Source organism: Rhopalosiphum padi, chromosome 4 (genome assembly GCF_020882245.1).
Source record: "Rhopalosiphum padi isolate XX-2018 chromosome 4, ASM2088224v1, whole genome shotgun sequence".
NCBI lineage: Eukaryota > Metazoa > Arthropoda > Insecta > Hemiptera > Aphididae > Rhopalosiphum > Rhopalosiphum padi.
In genome coordinates this window covers 10,471,606-10,493,724 of record NC_083600.1, presented here as the reverse complement: position 1 = coordinate 10,493,724, position 22,119 = coordinate 10,471,606, and positions in this window count along the sequence as shown.

Here is a 22,119-nt window from a genome sequence, read left to right as displayed (position 1 = left end):
GAAAATGAAAAAGAAAATAACATTTGGTATGCATCAATAGTAGTCATATAGAAATAACATATTTGTAAAAATAATGTTCTCTAACTTTTAAATTTCTCCAGTTCACCCTTATATGGATCTTTCCGTTAATATAATTAAATTTAATAAGACGAAAATGCATCATATTGTACCTATACAAATTATTTTATATGTTTACAAAAGTAAAAAAATATTTAAATCAAAATTTACAAATTTTACAGATAGAACTAAATGATTACTATATATGAATAAAAACGTTTTTTTTATTAAAATATTGTGTCCATTATTTATTTTATTTTATCTAAGTAGCATCTTTTAAATGGAAAACAACTATATTTGGAATAAGGTTATACCAACTGTTTAACTATAATATTATGTATATATTACGCGTCTATATTTTTAAAACACATAAAACCCATAACATTGCATATACAACAAAAATATACATCCAACCGTTATAGTTACGACGTTTTACAATCCTATGAATGTTAAATAAAATCTAATCTTTGTATTGCGAATAATGAAAAAAAAAATATATCGCGGAGTGTCGACTGGTAGCACAACACCGTTACCGACCAGTTAACGGGCACAAACTATATATTACGTGTATTATATTATTATAAGGTTCAATTTACTCAAAAGTTTTATCTAACTTCAATATTTCTGTAAACAAATAATAATCAGTTGGCACATGATATTATGTTGCACAGTACCTACTCACTACACAGTATTTCACATTTTTAAAACTAGTTTTATCTATATGACTATATTATAGTATTATTACATTACAGACCGCTGCCATATACGATGGTATCGTTGTCATAAGTAACATTTGAAATCGGAAATTCTATATTCTGTAATTCTATACGTAAGTAGGTACGTATAATGTATATATCTTTATTAGCAACTGAATATTCGATTTTAATGATATTTTTTTTTTACATATTGTTTATTATATATAATCTAATCATGTGTTTCATATTTCAAATTCGAATCAATTCATATTAATTTGTCAATATAGTGTGTATACCAATGAATTCTATTCTAATTTGTGCGAACAATTTATTGTAATTTATAAAGAATCACAAATATAAGTGGGTTTATTTTTAAATAAATAAATTAGATGAAATGGGTATGTTTTGAAATTTAAGGTATACATATTATTATACTATAGAATAACATAAAAGTTACAATAATAAATAATACAAGTTATACATTATATTTTTCAGCATAAATTACTCTAATTTTAATTATCGACGAGATTTAAAATTACACCCAAGTTAATTTCGTAATTATAGTTAGGTAGTTATATTTGCTCACTAGCATTATTCAATTCATAAATTCTCAGGGGCTTATTAGCCAGCATGCTTAATACAACATATTTTACATAGGTACGTCACTATAGTTAATAAAATGTTTATTATTATTAAAATGTTTATTAACTTAAAGTCACTTGAGACGTTAATTAGATTATTTTTTGTAAGACCATCTGCATTTTGCTTGTAATTCACTAAATAATTTAACTCCATTGTTTAACGATATATTGTCATTAGTCAATTTATCGTTATTTGAAAATTTAGTAAAAAAATATGAAGATTATTATTATAATAATATAATACTATAATACTTATACCTATTTAAAATGAAATTAAAACTAATGGTTTTATGCAGATAATTTAATAAAAGTTTCCAACAGGATAACGAAACAATTATAACTAATTATTGTAAATTGCTAATTCTGTGGATTATTTATGATACATAATTATACCCTACCTATTAATTAAAATAAAATATTCACGATATCCAGTACACATCGAGTATATATTTAGAGAATTACAGCATTTATAATTTACAAGTTTTGCTTCACGAGTGTATGATTTTGTCAGAAACTCGGAACTGAAATAAAATCCCGAAATGTGTCAACGGGTGACTATTATTTCCAATCAATGTTTACCCGTATAATAGTACTATATTTCGTGTACAGCAATTCAATTCTGATGTGCGCGTATTATTAAATATTGTTTTATTCTTCAATATTCATCTTGTTATTTCTTGTTTTCATAAGTTTTAACTAGAGTTCAAAACTACAAACTCAGAGTGTATCAAATCAGCCCCTTCTTTAGGCTGTGGTCACAGAAAGGGATGTATAGGGACGGGTCGTCACACGACGCACGATAAATTTAATGTACCTAGAACAAAGCGCCAACACTGGGTGATGAATAATAATTTGTTGTTTGTCCGATTAATTTAAATGTTAATTATTTATGATACAATCTGAATATAATTGATTATCATGTTTATTATTTATTTAAATCATATCTAGTTAAATATATTAGATATATTGTATATCAAAGTAAACTATGGTAAATAGTAAATATACATATTATAATTAATACGTGTTTAAACACAATAAAAAAAATTCAAGTTTTTGAAAATTATTTAGATACCTCAGTAATTGTATATATTTTCGTAGATAACCATAGTATAATTATAAATTATTTATTTATAATTTTAAAATAGAGCATGGAAGATAAATTCCTAAATCATCTAAAATTCCAACATTACCTATAATAAATTATATTTAAATTATAATCAATAATTTCACGTAATTATTGTACTTAATTTTTTTCCGAAATTATAAACAAAATATAAGATGAGCTACAGGAAATCATACTGCATTATTTCCCATAACGTTTTTATTTATTTATTATGTTTATACCTCCCTCACTCTTTTACACTTAGCCCCCTACGACAATGACAAGAATATTGATTGTTAAATTTTGCTCATATTTATAATTTAATGTTTTTCATTTTTTTAGATTGTGAACAATTTTTAATCAAAAATTGAATTAAACAGAACCACATAATATTTGACTTTTGATTTTAAACAAAAAGTCTTAATTAAACTGTATTATTAGCTTATTCAAAAAAAAAAAAACTTCGTTACTAAACAAATCATAAAATATTTAATGTATCGCTGTACGATATTGTCGATACTTTAACAAAAGTTAAAACATGTACATATTATATTATTGTGTTTAATATATTGTTTGTGTAGTTTTTTTGTTTATTAATTCCTCGAGAAGAACAAAATTTTGTTTTCCTAAAAAGAATAATAAATAGAACACAATATATTCTAACAATTATTTTACAACTGATGCAATAATATATAAATTACGTATATATTATTATAAGTCATACTTATATCTGTAGTTATTGTTTATTAATGCTATTGTAAGTTATTAATAAATATATCTTAAACTTAAAATATGAACTGATAAATAATTTTTAAAAAAAATAGAAATTAATTTTGCGTAAAATTGTAAACAAATGCACTTAGAGTTCGTATGAGTGCAATAATCCAAACACAGAACGTATGCAAGTAAAAATATAATCTGCCTATTATATGCATAATGCACCCCAACGATAATACACTGTAGAGGTTTATCATCATGGTTCTGAGGTTTTTGAAGAAGGGCAATGAAGCTTCAATAATGCTCACTGCCTACCTACTACTAAAAAGTTGAATATACCATTGAACACTTCATAATACTTAGTATGAATATGCTTTCAGAGATGAAATAAAAGTGAAAAAGTTTTTTTTTTTTTTTTTTAAATACTATACAATACCTACAATAAACGAACGCTTCGTATTATGAGTATTGAGTGCGCGTCTTTTGTTAATGAAGTAACACGACATATTATAATATTACTAACGGAATATCGACAGAATTTGGTCAATAATTTCCCTAGACAAATGTATTATCACAGTGCAGATTGACACAACTGCTGAGTGCTGACAAACTTGTCGTAGAGCCCAAAGTGGGTAGGGACAAAAAGTAAAAACAATAAATAATTGACGCAACGAACTTGGATTAATTTGAATATCGATCATCCACTACGGTTCAAGTGGAATAATTTTGTATCAAAACTTCTTCACATACAATAAATCGATGTTTGTATACAATGTGATTTGTATTAATATACGACATCCTGATATTTCGAGGTCTACGCATTATTCGTTGTATTCAGCGTTTCGTATTATGGTAATTTTACACAAAAGGTCTCTGATGAACAAGCGAAAATTCACGTCAGCAACATTATTATAACTGCGAAGCAGCTTTTGGTAATAAAACATCATATACCACTACGCGTGTATGTCGTGCCGTCGCCGCATTCTTGTGTATACAGACGTACAGTGATGGATAATCTGTAGAAAATATAACACAAACGTGATACGGTAAATACTAATATTACGTCTTACGTATAAACACATTACCTATATATATACTTTAATTTAAGTATGTTATACATAAAAACGTATACACGCGATATTATAATTTATAATATTATAATATCGTGATTGAATAAGGATCATATTTAATTTAAATACATTATCAAAAGTCTTCTTCGAAATTTCAACACATCGTAATATAAAAAAATATATACTTAGGTTCTTATTCACGTACATAATATGTATATATATATATTAAAAATGATTTATTTTCAAAACGGGTCGATTAAATAAAATAGCAGTGTATTTCGTTTTAAATTGTATTTTATCTTCAAAAAGGTTTAACCGCGTTTGTGACAATTTGAAAAACGAAATTTTGTTTTTAAGTATCGAACGTAAAATACAAATATACCTAAATTGTATTGAAACTCCGATAGGAAATTTGAGAGAATTGAGTTTAAATATTTCACTAGGAAGAATTATAATTTTACAAAAATTTGACACTTTTTACTATAATAATATAATATTTGCATACATTTATATAAATGTAACTTATTGTATTTCAAATATACAAGTTTATTTAAACAACAAATAACCGTGTAGGAATCAACACCTGATGAAATAATTTTTAATAACGCATGAAAATGGCTTACGAAGATCGTTGAGCGTGTTCATTTAAAAATATTTATGCATAAATTATGATTAATAAAGAAAATAAGCTATAAAGTATACACGCAATAATAATATTTTTGAATAATTACCCAAGTTCACGTGGAGCAGCAAAAAAATACACACGTATACAAAATTATAACAATAATAATTTAAACATAATTGTAATCGATATCTAATAAATTACACTAGCAATAGTCAATAGATAAACGCTACAAAACGTTTGAAAAGTTACATTGAAATTTGAAGTTTCATTTCAGTATAACATACATACGCATAGCCTGATTTTGATAACAATATGTGATTTATGAACCTACTATCCATACATTTACGAATTTAATTTGAATAATGGTCGTATATATTATGTAATATAATTGTAGGTAGTTCGAAATATATTATCGTGTAAAACATTTCTCTAAATATATATTTTCAAGAACCAATGTATACCTAATATAGATACTATAGAACTGAACGATGAATGCATTGATTTTACAATGTTGTGTTTTTTGTGTGTATGACTTTGTATGAGTACACGAAAAGTAGTTGATACAATTTTTCGATTTTCAATTTTGAGGGTGGTTTTGAATAGAAAATTGGATCTAGTTAGTGGTATTTTGTTTTTTTTTTTATATAATTGGAAAACTAAACGGGAATGTTTACGCAAATCCAATTTCCAATAAAATCGATTTTATTGTTATGGTATAACTCAAAAACGAGATAGTCGACATTTTCAACAAATTTTTTAATTAACATTTTCTGTTTAGGATAAAATTTTCAATATATTTCTACTATTTTTGAACTATTAAAAGACATGAGAAATTCTTAATTTTTTTCGTTTATTTCTATAAATGTCGAGATTAAAAATTTTTACTAGATAATGTTTGTAAATTTAATACAATGTTTCTTTAATTTTTCAATTAAAATATATTGGTAATCTATGGTCACAATATTTTTTTATAAGCGTTTAAAGTTAGTATTTTGAAAAATTACGAAAATTAGCAAATTGTTTTATAGTTAAAAATTCATCAACATTATTGTTTTTATACCTATGATTTGATATTTTGATACAGGGTTCTTTATACATAAAAAAAAAATTCTACAAGAAACCTATATTAATTTTTTATGATCATTTTAAGTTAAAATTTTTACGAAATTCGATATTCATCTGTAAAATAACTAATCCTCCTCAAAAATTGTTGATGTTTTTTTATTTAAAAAAAAAAATTAAAGTATATACTTATAATTTTCACCAAATATTTATATTATTATTTTAATTATATGATAACATTTTTAAAAATTGTTAATCCTTTTTGAGTTATTATAGGTTTGGCAAATTTTAATTTTTTTTTTTCTATAAATTTCGATAAAAACATTTTTCTGAATCAAAATACTTAAAATTTAATACAAAATTCCACGTACATTTTTTTTTATATGCATTTTTAAGTTAAAATCATGACGAAATTAATTATTATCACAGAATAATTTATTCTGTAGTTAAACTAACGATAATTATTGATAACACATCATATGAATATAGTGTATTTACTGGTTTTTTTTAGATGAGAACAGTCAATGATACTGTGATGAACGATTTGAGACCATTGCCAAAAATCCGATAATTGTGTATATACACTGATTTTTTTACTTTTATTGTCTTAATCATCCGTTAATTGTTATGAAGAGTAAAAATCAAGTATAGATGATGATGGTTGAAGTGTTCTTTTCTCAAATTTCTCAATTAATCTCGATACTCTAAAATAAATGAAAGAAAAAACAAACAAAAGATGAACCACTCTGCATTCAAAGACAATCAATACTCCGATGTCTGTATCTATTTTGTTATTTTAATGTATAATGTTATTAATTATTAAGTATAAACATTTTAAATAAATACTTTTCAGTATTAATTACGTAATAAGTAAATATAAACTTTTATTGTTATTCAATAAATTATTATTGTTTTAACCATTGTAAAAAAATAAAAATAATGGAGAATATTTAATATTAAATTTTAATTGGTATTTTAAAATATGAAAAATATGTCGAAAACAGATAATTTATTTTTTATCATCAAAATAATTATACCAAATACCTATTAGTTTTTGTAAATCGTGTCAAACATTTTTGTATATTTTGTCCAATTTAATATACTTCGTGATACATTTGGACTTATTCGGTGACACGTTGATTAATATTATCGTAAGCACATACATATTCATAAAACTGTTTTCTTTAAATAAAAAATAATGATAGATAAAATATGTGAAATAAATATACACATATGTATATAGGACGTTAGTAGTATAGAATATTATTAACAATAATTAAACTGCCAAGCACGCTGATTTTTAAATTTAAATAAAAATCACAGTAACAGTTTGTATGTACTCTAAGTTTTGAAAAGTCGAGTATTAAACATTATTATAAGTTAATAATAACCGTCTGAGGAGGGCACTAGTTTGAGAGTGTGTGACCACGGTGAGTTATGCTGAAATAAAAATAAAGTAATGAGATAATAACTTGTAAAAATAACTTAAATATAACTTATGTTTTAATGTTTTAGTCTGATTTTTATCTGTATTCTGTTGTGTTATTGGAATTATTCAGAACGTTAAACTAAAATATATAATAATAATATAATATATATGTCAATATTTGTTATTTATTTATAAAAACTCGTAACTCTCAATATAATACATGTCATCGCCCTACAATTTGTTTTAAATTGTTGATGCTTATAATAACATAGAATATTACTAAACGGGTCGTTGAATATTCAAATATCGTATAATGTTTATCATTTACTATGGATCCACGAGATAATGCTTTAAAATAGCAACCAAACGATTATTATTAGTATCACGATTATAGCCGGATGGTTATAAACAATAATGGCGATTAACGATATTTTACGATACGAAAAATGTTCAAGCATATTTAGCGGTAAGCAGTGTATGGACCACGGGTATTGACAATAATAGTTTCAAATTCTTAACACATCAATATTCACAATTTCATAATAAATTGTAGGCGCTTTCTATGATTTTATTCTGTATTTTTCTGTAATATTATCTTATATCACCACAAATACATAAAACAATATTATACCATACCTACGAGTACATCAGTAAAAAAAAAAAAAAAACAAGAGGGACGATCTATCCCATATTGTCTATATTGTATGGTATATACTATATTATATTGTATTTAATATATTGGCGGTTTCATTTTAACACTGCAAACAATGTACCATAATATAAAAAAGCGGTAAGTAGATATCTGCAGGATTATGTTCATAACCAAACTAAAAAGTAATAAATATTCATATTATATATTTTTTTTTATAGTAAAAACATTATAAGACAGCAAAATCTCGGTTGAGAATATTCAAAGCACATCGGGAACTGCTAGACATTAACTATCTACTTATATTATAATTAATTTAAAAATTTCATGTGGTTTTATTATTTTAAGATATATTTAAGATTTTCTACAGACAAATTTTAGTCTCCTGGGTATACATATTTTATCTGTCAAATAATATGTGTGTATAATTTTATTCGTGGAATCCAGACTTGGGTATTCCTCACACGTTTTTCGTAATATGTCATCATACTGCGTAGAAGGTAACTGCTTGGAGGTAGGTACATCGTTATATATTGCTATTTGTCAGTAAAACTATTTTACTTGAAAACTGAAGTGCACACAGTGAAGTATGTTTGTTAAATTAACAAGGCTACGTTTCCAAACCAAGACATTTCTTGGTCATTGATCGCTATTATTCAGTCTCAATCAGAAAATAAGAGAAAATAATAATATAGTTGATATATATTTATTTATTATACTGTCAGCGTTGAATCAACATAGCGGTTCAATTATTATGTCAAGTAAAGTATTTGTGTATAAAAATATGTAATAATAATAATAATTAGTTGAATTTTATAAAAAAAAAAATACGGTAATAAATAATAATAATACATTCTTAGATAGTTCGATGTCTGCATTGTTAACATAAAATAAATTTAATTTGAAGTAAATTATGCTTATTTTGCTGTAATCGAATTAAAATTTACGGTACCTACTTAACGTTATTTGTTGAATTTATTATGGAAACTTAATATATACGGTTAAAAATATATATTTTTTTTGTTTTTTGGGACAAATATAGCTGATAAAATAAAGCTTAATGAACCATTTAATGAATAAATTATGTAGATCTACGCATATTTTTGAATTTATTTTTATTTCCATATTATACATGTAAAATTGTTAATCAGATTGAGCTGAATTATTTTCTATGAACGTATTTTATTGCTTACAAAAATAAATATTAAAAATTATTATTCATTAAATTTTAATTCTTTTCTATACAGTTTCATAATTAACACTAATTTATTCAACTACTAGTATTATGTTGTCATTATATAGACTTGAGATTATTTTCCTGGTACCTATTTAATATTCAGGTGGTACTATGTTTGATATAAAATATGTTATAATTATAAGTCAATAATAACAATGTTTGTAACATAATCGCTTAAAAATAAACGGCTCAAAAGATGAATTGGTTTTTTTTTCGAAGGACCATTAACTTTATAAATAATATATTATATTTATCGATTATTATTTAAAAAAAAAATGTATAGTAATTATAAATTTGGTTATCGTTTGGTGAATAAGAGTAGGTGTAGGTTCACAAAGAATGCATCATTAATATTATTGTTCTCTTTATTATTTCCATTAAATAAATATAATAGTAAAAAATAAATAAACAAAAGGAGTTTCCACACAAAGCGTTTAATCTTCCATAGTGCCCACTGCCCATAGACCATAAAATACTCATTGATAAATTAAAATTCAACGGTATCTTGGGGTTAGCCCTTAAGCAAAATATAGTAGTACTTGTAGTATCTATATTATACATTTCAAATAGTAAAATAAATTATATTGATTGAGATGGTCTATAAGCCTATCACAGTGTTCATCAAGGAACGGTATAGGTACTTATGAGTATCTTATTATTATTTATGCGAATGGATCATTCGATTTAAACATAGATGGAATAATTAATTCTCACGCATATAATATGGTGATTTTGGTTAATATAGATTATTAAACGATTTATATCCATCTGGAATTCCATGACCGTTCATAATCTAATTTGAATTCAACAAAAGTTAAGAACATAACATTATGCTTAATTATCTTATTGTATATTACCTACACATTAATTTTACGAATTCTTCACCTTTTTTTCAAAATTATTTTTCTCGTTTTGCATTCAAAATACCTAAGCTATTTAATAGTAATGCGGGTGATTTGAGATATTAAACTTAAAAGCCATTATCAATTATCACATTAAAAAAAAAAAGCCGAGTAGAGTAAGTTCGGCTTAGGTACAATAGTTTCTTTAGTACTTTTAAAATATTTTAGATCAACAATTGTTAATATTTATTAAGTACATTTAATTTATATATTAATGATAAAATATTGTAGATTAGATTAGGTGTAGGTGTAACTATGTCAAGTATTATTAGATAAATCTGAATCTTTATAATTAAGTTAACTATTTCAAAAAATATTATTATTGTATGATTTTATAATTTTATCGTTATTCAAATTTTAAATCTTAACAAACTCATTTTATCTCGTGACTTTTGATTGTTTTTAATTATCATGGTTGGGGTAACACAATATGGCTAATCTTTCATTGGATTTTTACATTATAAAATAAATTACTATCTAGTTGATGGACATTTTAAGTTCTCTGATCACGTATTACATATTATTTTTTTAATTCAAAAACTAAAATATAATATTTATATATGTAAAGAAAAAGCACTTTAATCTACAAAGATGGATAATACGTAAATATTCTATTATAGTAATAAACTATAATAAATAACATCAAATATGTAGAACAAATTTTGGATTTACATTTTATACCAGAACAATTCAAGAAGCTTATAAGTTTATAATATATTTTTTTTTAAATAATAATAATAATTTACACTATACTTTTTTAATTCTATACGAAATATATATAAACAGAAAAATTAGATAACACATATTTGAGAACTATAATATTTTATTGAAATATTGAAATATGTCAGATTTTTAAGAAATAAATTCTACCTAATTAAATTTCGCAATTGAATATTGCACACTAATTGATAAGACAACCTGAAAATATCAAAATATAATAAAAGTATTTTCAGATAAATTTGGATAAGCATAATTCAGCTAAAAAGTGAAAAATTACCATTTTCACCAAATTATTTACTAATATTGAGAAATTTACTATTATGTGGGTGTGCCATAAGATGCCACAAGGTTTTTACTATATGATAATGTAGATATATTAAACTATTATTTATTTTTATTTGAAAATAAACACGTATTCAATTAAAATACTTGAAAGTTAAACTTAACGCAGTTATACTACAACCAATATTGTCTTAAAACGTCGTGATACAATACTTTGAACTTGGCTGTGAATTCAAACGTAATGAAAACTAAAAATAATTATTATAGTTTGCAAATTTAAATCAGTATTCGTTTTTCGACCGTTATATAAATTTATTTTGTGAGAATAAAAAGTCGTTCCTTTTAAATAATACAATAAAAATACTAACAAAAAATAACAATACAATAATGCAAAAGCAAGTGAATAATTGAAGGTGAAATTGGGGATTAACAATAATACCATTAACTGGTATAAATAAAACATTATAATACACTACTTTGATTCAAAACAAATATTTTTTTATTATTCAAGAATAATATAAATGTTATCATCATAAGTATTGTGAATCGCAATCTATTATCTTTTTTTAATTAACAATTTTAAATTTTATTTCAATAGATCAAGGTTAAAAATATCGTATACATTTTAATGCCTTTAAATTATGTTTTCTTTTTACCAAAATATTATTAGTTATTATTGTCTTAATATTTTGACGATTAAATATCGTAATTATTATAAAAATAATATTACCAACTGCCGAGGATAACAATAAATATTATCAGAGAAACGTAAAAATTAAAAAAAAATTAATAATTAATCTAAAATATAATATTACATAATATAACTAATATAAAAAAGTATTATATTTATAAAATAAATGTATAGTATATTTATCTGAATTGTAATATATTTTATGTAGATACGTTTATATTAATGTATACCATCAAAACGGAATATTAATATAATATGTATAATATACTTTATTAAACTTAATTTTGCATACGGAAATTACGAAAGTATTAAACAAATATTAATATGCTATGTATAAAAAATAAAATAAAATACAATCTGGATACGATGCATCATTAGTTTAACGCATATAATATCTGCAATGTCAAATATTTCTCTTACGCTACTGAATTGATAAATACAAAATCTTGAAAATATCATACTTAATATTATTTAATTATTTTTAACTTATCTTTATTATGGTTTATTCAAATAACCTATTTAAATAATACGAGTAATATATTTTTTTATTTCTAATTTTCTTAAATAATTTATAATAATATATATTTTTTTTAGATCATGAAAATTGAATACCTACTTGATTAGGGATATATAAGATATTTTACAAATTATAGAATTTGAGTTCTGTATTGTTCAGTAGAAAAAATAAAAATTTATTTTATGTATGTAAGTCCCTAATTTTTAATTCTCAAAAGAATGTAGAAGTATGAAGATGTTTTTTATAAAATAAGTATATCAATTTCCATTATCTAGGCAGGTATCTGAAAAATAAAGATTTTTTTTTACATTGAATATGACTTAACCTTTACTAATATTATAAACTAATAAATTTCAAAATTGTGTAGCTAGAACACCATATAATAGTTACCCCAATACTGGTTATTGTTAGCTAAAATACAGACAACTCTGAACACTTTATTTATGGCTCATTCAGCTTTAACATTTAACCTAAAAATTGATAAGTATAATATATAATATTGTATAGTTAATGTCCAATATATAATAACAGAATTGTTTTATTTTATTTTTTGTTTAACGAAAGTTCATTAAATCAGCATGAACAACGTCGAGATACGTGATGTAAATTTAATTCGATCAGTTTCGGAGATTCTCATAAAGTAATATTAAAAATAAAAATAAAATATTTACATTATAATATGATGGTTGATGGTATTCTTTGAAATTGGATCTATGTGAAACGCGTGTGAAATTCCGCCAGTATAAAAGCTAAAATTCTTACTTAAAAAACTATTGTTATGTAAAATATCTTATTTTAATAACATTTTATATATTATTATACCAATACAGTGCATTATTATTGAGACGATAATTTGCAATAACTAGAAAAACTATAACATTCATGTAAAATGACAACACTTACAGTGCCGTGAACATTTAAAAAGCCGTAGTTCGTAAATTGTCCAATACCTGTAAATTGTAATAGGTTTGTAAATAAAATTTTAGCAGCTAACTATTTCGACAAATTCACTTACTTTTATGAGCAAAATGTATTTAAATTGATATATCTCGTGTATATTAATGCAGCTTCATTAGAATTGCAATTTGTATTTAAACGTTTAATAAAACGCAATCATGACAAATCTACTTATTTTTTTAATATAAAAATGAATTTTCGTAGCTACTGTGTGTACGTTAACACGGCATAAATAGTTGATATTTAAAAACATTTTTTACAGTTTAGATGCTAATATATACTATAAATGTATAATATAATTATATTATTCAAATAAAAATCTATAAATATAATAAATAACAACATTATTAGTTGTTAGTCAAGTTATTAACGTCGATGTTATGTAAATTCTAATTTCTGGTTTCTGGTTTTACGGCATTTTACTATAGTTAAAAATACAAACTAAAGCGTATTATTTGAAATAACATTTTTCATTTTTTTATTATGCATATGCCGTGTTAAAAAGTAAATACAAAACAAACCTTTGACTTGATTTTATGGATTTGAACTGATAAAATACATTGCACATATTATAATCTAATCCTTTTCATGAACTGTAAGCAGCTTATATTAACATACCTATTATATTATAAATTATTATGCATACTCACGGGTTTATATTAATCGGGGGGGGGGGGGGGGGGGGTAACAATATTAATTGTAATAATATAAATATATAATATTGCAACATTAGCCATTAACACGAATCAATAGTTTAAGTTCAGTTTAATTTTATCTTAAAATTCTTAACCTATTATTTCCGTCCGTTGTTGTTATAAGTGAATAAATATTTAATATAACTGGTTAATTTTGAATTGAATCTCAATACAGTTTAATTATATAACTTTTATTTTTACTAAAACAATAAAGCCACAAAACAAAAAACCGTTCACACAAAAACTATACCGCTGTCCATTAGGAAAATATCACGTGGACAAAGAAAATAATAATAATTAAATTCAACTATATATGTAAATATTATTCTGTTTTAATTATTATTTTGTCTTCGCCAAGATATTTCTAAAACTATAGTACAATTAATTAATTTTTAACTTCGTGTCAATTGCATAACCTCGACATTTCAATAAATTACAATATAATATAATAATTATTACATATTTCTTAATATTTATATTGTTTTTGTGCTAATTTAGCTGAATTAATTTCATTAAAATATATAATTAATATTAGTAGTCATGACGGTATTAAATATATGCTGCATATATTGCACACAAGTCTATAAATTGCGTTTTAAAATTAATATTCGCCATAATACACATTTATCAAGCCGTTCAAAATTAGGTACTTATAAAATGTAGTAGCTTCTCATTAAAGTGCAAAATACGCCGGTTTTGTTTAGGTGAATTTTTTTTCACTATTATTGACCGGCAGTATCTAAGTTGTTTTTTAATATTGAACAATGAAAGTTTTTCCATTAATCTTGTACTAATATGTTTCGAAGATATTTTATGCAATATTAACAGTTTTTTTCCCTTTTAAATCGATTATTTAAATAAACAATATAATAGATACTCAGTAAGGAACTTGTAGATTTTTAAATGCATTTTCAAATGCACGATTTCAGTCTGTATATGCAACACTTAAACTATATGTACTATGTATATAATTAATAATTATAATATTATATTATATAACATTATTTTATTCGAAGTTGATTTCTAAATTCGGTCAAAAAATACCAAAAAAACCGTCTGATTTTAGATTTTGGAATTACAATGTTGAATAATATTGAGCGTTTGAATCGTACATTTTTTGGACACGGGACATTTTTCTTTAATTATTACAATCATATACATCCAGTGTGGTTGCTATAATACAGTTATTTGAAGAAAAACTTTAACTGTGATTTCTTCTTGTTTGTCAAACTGTCTAAGCTATATATTATTATCTGTACTATTTATTTTGTTGTATTCTTGTGTGAAATAATTTTGTTTTTTCCTGCACTGTCTTAGACATTTCACTCTAGATGGTGATTTAATCGAAATGGCTGTAGTTGATAAAGTGATAACATTAATGTACTATAAGTCACATTTATATTGATGCTGATTTAGTGCTATATAAATACAAACCTACTAAAGCATGTCTTTCTATAATATGTTGCATCATGTGTGTTAAAAAGTTAACAGGAAATCGCTGCAGTTTAATTTTGGAATTCCTTAATATAGGCGATAATCTAAACTGTAACTTTAAGAATAGACTGTTGTCAAACTAATCTAAATGTTGTCAAGTATAAAAAAAAAATGTCATTCCATGTCACAGCACTCTGTTATCAAGTACAAAAAATATTGTGTTGACCTTATTTTAGTATTTTGTCTGAAGTTTCTTGAATCTTTTTTGCAATGTTAGCCGAATTAATGATGTTTCATAAGTTCTAAGCTATTTGCAGTAATCAAATTTACCATTTTGCTAATTTCTTTTACGCATTCCACTTCTTGAATATTTTAGTTTTTTCAAAAATATATTAAATAGAATATTAAAAAATCCATTATATATTATATTATAGGTAATTGGTTTTTCACCATGAATAGGATTGCCACATCGCACTATTTTTATTTTTTTATTTTAATGCATTGGTTGGTCCAAAACGAAATTAATTTACATCTTTTATAACATCTCGGTTGAATAATAAACGACAAAATAAAACAACATTTTTTAATATTTATTTAGCTTTTTATTTTTTGTTTTTTGAATAATGCCACGTTTTTAATTCCATATTATGAAGTAGAATATTTTTTGGAGTATTTCAGTATGTATAAGATCGAAATACGGACGAGTATAGCTTATGGGTTACAAGAATTTAAAATTGAAGTGAGTGGATTTAAATGGTATGTGAATACCTGCAAAAAACGTTAGTATATTACTCCTGTTACGCTCATTGAAGTTTTAAAATCTCAATATTTATAACTCATAAATTATACTGCCCGGATTTCGATTTTTATGTATTGAAATATTCAAAATAATATTCTGCCTCAGAATATGGAATTTAAAATATAAGTTGTCATTCAAAAAAATAAAAAAAACTTAAAAATATATTAAATATTTTTTTTTTTTGGAATTTTATGGCATATTGCCTAAATTATATTCTAGTGTTTTGCATAACAATGAACAATTTTAACAAAGTAAGTATATGTTTGATAACATTACTTTATTTTTTATTTTTGACATTTAAACGAACAACTAGTGATGATAACAAATATACAGTCTACTAACTAAATTTTTTCTATATAGAAAAACGTAAGAAAACATAATATAAGAGATATAAAATATATGACACATATTTCTTACGTAATTTTTATTGTGAATCAAACTAAATTGAATTTAAAAAGCATGACCCAAAAACCGAGAAAAAAGTTTGGAGCTTAATAAGTGTTAAATTTACCACATAACTTACAATTTTAGAAAATGTGAAACTAGATTTATTTATTTTAAAAACCAATCCTTTTCGGAAGATTTTAAACTTTATACGGTATTTTTTTCTTTTAGTCGACATAAAATATATACTTTCAAATCAAAATAAATTTCTCACTTCACAATATTATTTTAAACCTATATTATCACAAAAAACAAATAGAATTCAAATGATATTAACTCATAATTGATGTTTTTTTTTGGGTGGGGGAAAAATTCGAATACAGTGTATATCTAGCCTATAAATAAACTATCTACAGTAAAAAAAAAAAAATTGTGTTTTCCCTAGTCTATTAGTTTATAAATTATTTATAGTTATATTAAAACCATTCCAATCATATAAAAGGAAATTCTTAGTTATATGCGTTATATTAAAACTGATGAACTTCGATAATACAGAGCTGATTTATAAACATTGATACTTCAATTTTGTTAGTTTAAGAAAAATATCTACAATTATTATTAGGTAGTATTATTATTATTTATACAAATATAAAATAATAGATAACTCGCAGAAAAAAAAATAGAGTTATAACATTAAACATAAAGACTGTAAATATAAATATTGATAAGTTGTTCCTATCTTTTTACTTTTCAGACTCATAAATAATTATATAAAAATATATTGATATGAGTATAATGCCAGATTTTTTAGTCTACCTCCTAAACGCACATAAAATGTACTGAAAATATCACGTTGATACTCTATAATTCAATGATTTCTATTATTATGTAACTATAATATAATTTGAAATCTAAAAATATCTAAATATTTATGCTATAATTATGTAGATTCATTATTTTTGACGATAGTATGTAAAACATAAAAATACTTATTCTTGACCAATACAATAACTATACAGATAGGGTTGCCAGATATTGAAATTAACAAACCGTAACATCATAATAATTAATTACCCCCCCCCCTTTTTTTAGACAACATAATATATTAAGATATAATTATATAATTATACACTGAACAATATTCTTCTATTTGTGTTATTAAATAATACAATGTTATAGTTATTTTCTCTTAGCTCCTATTAACTGAGATAAACTTAATGACCGGCCGGGACGCCGGGGCATTCAGTTAAAACCAGGGACGAATGGAAAGCCTAACTAACTATAAACGGTATTTAAATAAATATTGAATATTATAGTCGAACTTATTATTACTATAGTTTGTATAGATGCATGTATTAATTTTTTTCTAAATATTCATTTTTAAATATAAATGTACCTACAAGAATGTTAATTAAAATATAGATACTTTTGATGATCAAAAATAGCTATTCTTAAAGTCTTAATATAATTTTTTCCTATTTAAATTCTTGCCACGAAAATCTGGGATTCACTGACTAATTAAAAAGTTTCTGTAACCTTTTTCCAAGAATCGAAACCCTGGTATTTTACTGAAGAGACGAGTGGGTCTGGTCATGAATCTAAATTATATTTTGGAAACAGATATTTTTTAAATATAATATAAAATCATGTACTTAAAAAAAAGTAAATTATGCGTGTTGGGAATTGGTTTGTTAGCAATCTAATATCGTTTATATGTGCGTAACGTTTTATATTTGGTTGAACAGACCTTTATTTATATTATTTTGTATTTTTTTTTTTTAATTACAATAAATTCGATAAATATTTTTTGAACTTTCCAAAAATGTATTAATAAGAAAACATTGAAAATTATTTTTTTGTAAATATCAACAATAAAAGGCATTTTTAATGACCTTTTTACGTTGAGATTTTTCCTTTATTTTTATCCATTCATCATTTGATATTAATTTTATTTGTAAAAATAAAACACTATTTACAACAATGCTATTTTTTAGTGGTCACTTATTACTAATTTTAATTATTTTACACCCTTAGTCTTTGTATTATTTTAACTCAATTTTATTAAAAATTAACGGTAGGAAAAAATGTCTCGTTGACTTGAATTTAATTATTCTAGGTAGTTACTGCCTAAAGTGGAAGCGAAGATTTGTTAAAAAATATTATTTTATATCAACCAAGGGAATTGCACTTTATATAATAAAAAAACACGTTCACAGTTGTAGACAGTAAAGTATAAAATATAAAAATTACAACCTTCATAATATATCATATAAAATTGTGTCAGATATATATATATATTTTATATATTATACTTTATAGTACTTATTTGTTGTAGATAGTTATAAAAACACAATTTAAAAAATTGAATATTAAAAAAAATATCCATAAAACAAAATACTAAAAAGTGTATTAACTAGATGCTAAATGAACTCACAATATTTAAACAAATACATTAAAAATATCCTTCTAATCAGTGTAAATTGAGTTCTGTATCAAAACCTTAGAATTTTATTTTTAAATGTTACTTGTTACAATATCACCTATTCACCTTACTTTCATTAGATTCAATATAATATTTAGTTTAATATTCAATTAAAAACATAGTATTAATTATGTAGTATGTGCTTTCAAATTGAATTTTTTTATGTATTTCAATATTCACTGTAAGTTTTGATTTCTTTTTTAACTACACTAATTTTAAAAAAAATAAAAGGTAATATTTGTGCGAATTATCTTTGTTTTTAAAATATTGTTTTATCTCGTCTTCAAGTTGTAGGAAGTATGATATTAAATCGCAAATTTGTTTTGATTTGTTAGAGTTTATTTGTTGTCTACAATTATTTTATTATTATGATCCATTTCATTCAATTGCTAGGTGATTCAACATTTAGATGTTTAGTGATAATATTATGTTTTACTGACTATACGTATATTACTGCTACTGAATAGGTAAATCGATTAATAATTAAGTACATGATGTAGAGAAATTGTGTTTAGTATATTAAAAATTCAGTATTTAAACAAAATAGTACTACAATACTATATAATTACAATAATTATATTTAATTATACAGGCATTCATTCATTAAATAATATACCTACGTAGTAAATATATTTTTTAGATTGAAATAAGACGCAAAGCCAATATTGGTATTTATTTTCAATGTGTCTGTATATAATCAATTATGTTTTATTGTTCATATGTATCATATAACTGTTAATAATTTTTGAAATAAATTAATCACGATATTGAAAAAATATATTCTTTTATAATAAATAACATCCCATCAGTATAAATGTGAGATTCCTAATTTAATTTTATAAAATAATATTTTGGACGTTCGGCACATACTTTATCAGAATACACCTTTAATGGCGCATCTACTAGTGAAATATAAGATTAATTTCTCTTTACAATACCAGGTCATGTTACTTTTAAGGGTATATAAAGATAGTAAACCTATCACCGAGTTTATGTGAGATGCCGTTAATTAATTACTCACTACTCTTGCTATTATATATTATGCACTCTAATGTTATTGATGATTCTAAGTAAATTCAGTTTTATGGCTGATATAGTGATGTTTTGTTTTTCGTATTTATATAATATAATTTGTTTGAATATTTAAATCAGGCGGATCGATATAGGTAAACAAATTATTAGAATGTTGCTAAAAAAAAATTGCATGCGATATATCTATTTATCACAATATAAAAGTGCCAAAAACAATAATATATTCAAAACTACTTCACTACTTTGCATAATATAAGTTTTCCAATTATTATTAAACTGAAATATCAAACAACTAGATAGTTTAACTTTTGATTTTTAAGTTGTACTGAACTTATTATTAAAAATTTTAGTACACAATCATTTAAAAAGTTTTGATAAGCAATCAATTTAAAAATTTGAATAGAATATAATATACGATGAAATGTTAAACTTTAACATTATTAAATGAAAAAAAAATGTAAATAACTCTAAACACTTTTAAGAACTCAACGCATGTACTTAATTAACAACAATTCAACATTATTATAAAAATTTAATAGAACACATTACATATAAAACAATTAAATATAAAAATAATGAAATATTATTTAGGAATAAAAGATTATAAAAGTGTAAACCCGTAATATTCATACCAAATTTAGTTTAAAAAAAAAAAATGAGAAAATTTAGAGAAACAAATATTATCATAATTAAATAACAATTAGTACTTTAAATTGTATAATGTTGTAAATGTTGTAATTGTTTAAAAGTGTTTAAACATAAAATGGTTTATATAGTCATTTTAAAACTTTTGAGATGTAAACAATACGATTTTAATTAGTACAAATTGAAACCATAACATTAACTTTGAAATTTAATAACTGTTAATTTAGTAAACAAATTAATTAGCCATGCAACTCAAATTCATGTAGGTATATTTTTTCAACTTTTTCAAACATGTTACCGATACAAGTCACTACGAATACAAAATAGCTATTTTTAAGTTCATAAACGATGATATAAAAAAAATTAATTAGGCAAATAAATCACATTTAACGCTTTGGTGAATTGAAAATTCGATAAATAGCAAATACCACCAATGTAAAAAAAAAAAAACAAACGGGAATAAAACGTGTCACGTCGGAAATGTCTGTATGTTAAAAGCTTTAAAATCAAAATCTTTATAATAATTAAAATAATAAAAAAAAAAAAAAAAAATACTATTTAAAAATTTACAAAAATGTCAATAAATTATAGTATATTATTATGTAAATTTTCAAGTTTAAAATAAAAATAATTAAAGCTAGTGAGGTTAGTAAAACGAATAGACGAAATTATATTATTTGATTTGTAAACAATTTTATAATTTGGAAATATATATCTGTAAATGAAATTTAATTTTGATTTGTATTACAAAACACTATAGTATTTATTTAAATATGACAAAACATGACGTATAATAACAAATAATGATAGCAACTAAACCAGAATTATGAAAATATTTTTCTTTATTCCAAATCCCCTTATAGAATATACATACATAATTTATTGCATCTACTTCTAGTATAGTGTTAGAGGATATAAAATTATAGATTTATAACTTGAAATAAATGTCATCGATTTCAGGTACAACCAGGTATCTAAAATATAACTATAATCCTATAAAAAAAAAGATATGATATTTGCTCTTGAGAGTTAAGACAATAATATCAGTAGATACATTATTATTAATTAAACTAACAATTTTCATCATATCACAAGTGGTAATGGTCATAGTTTTTAGTTGCATTAGTAGATACTTAGATATACCTATAATATGACCATCATAAAAAATCAACTAACTTTAACGATTAAATTAAAATAACGTTAAGAATTATGTAATTTATTCTGAAAATATTAGAATATTTTTTTTTGATGTATCAAAATTTTCTTTAAAGTTGTGCATAACATCCAAACTTTTT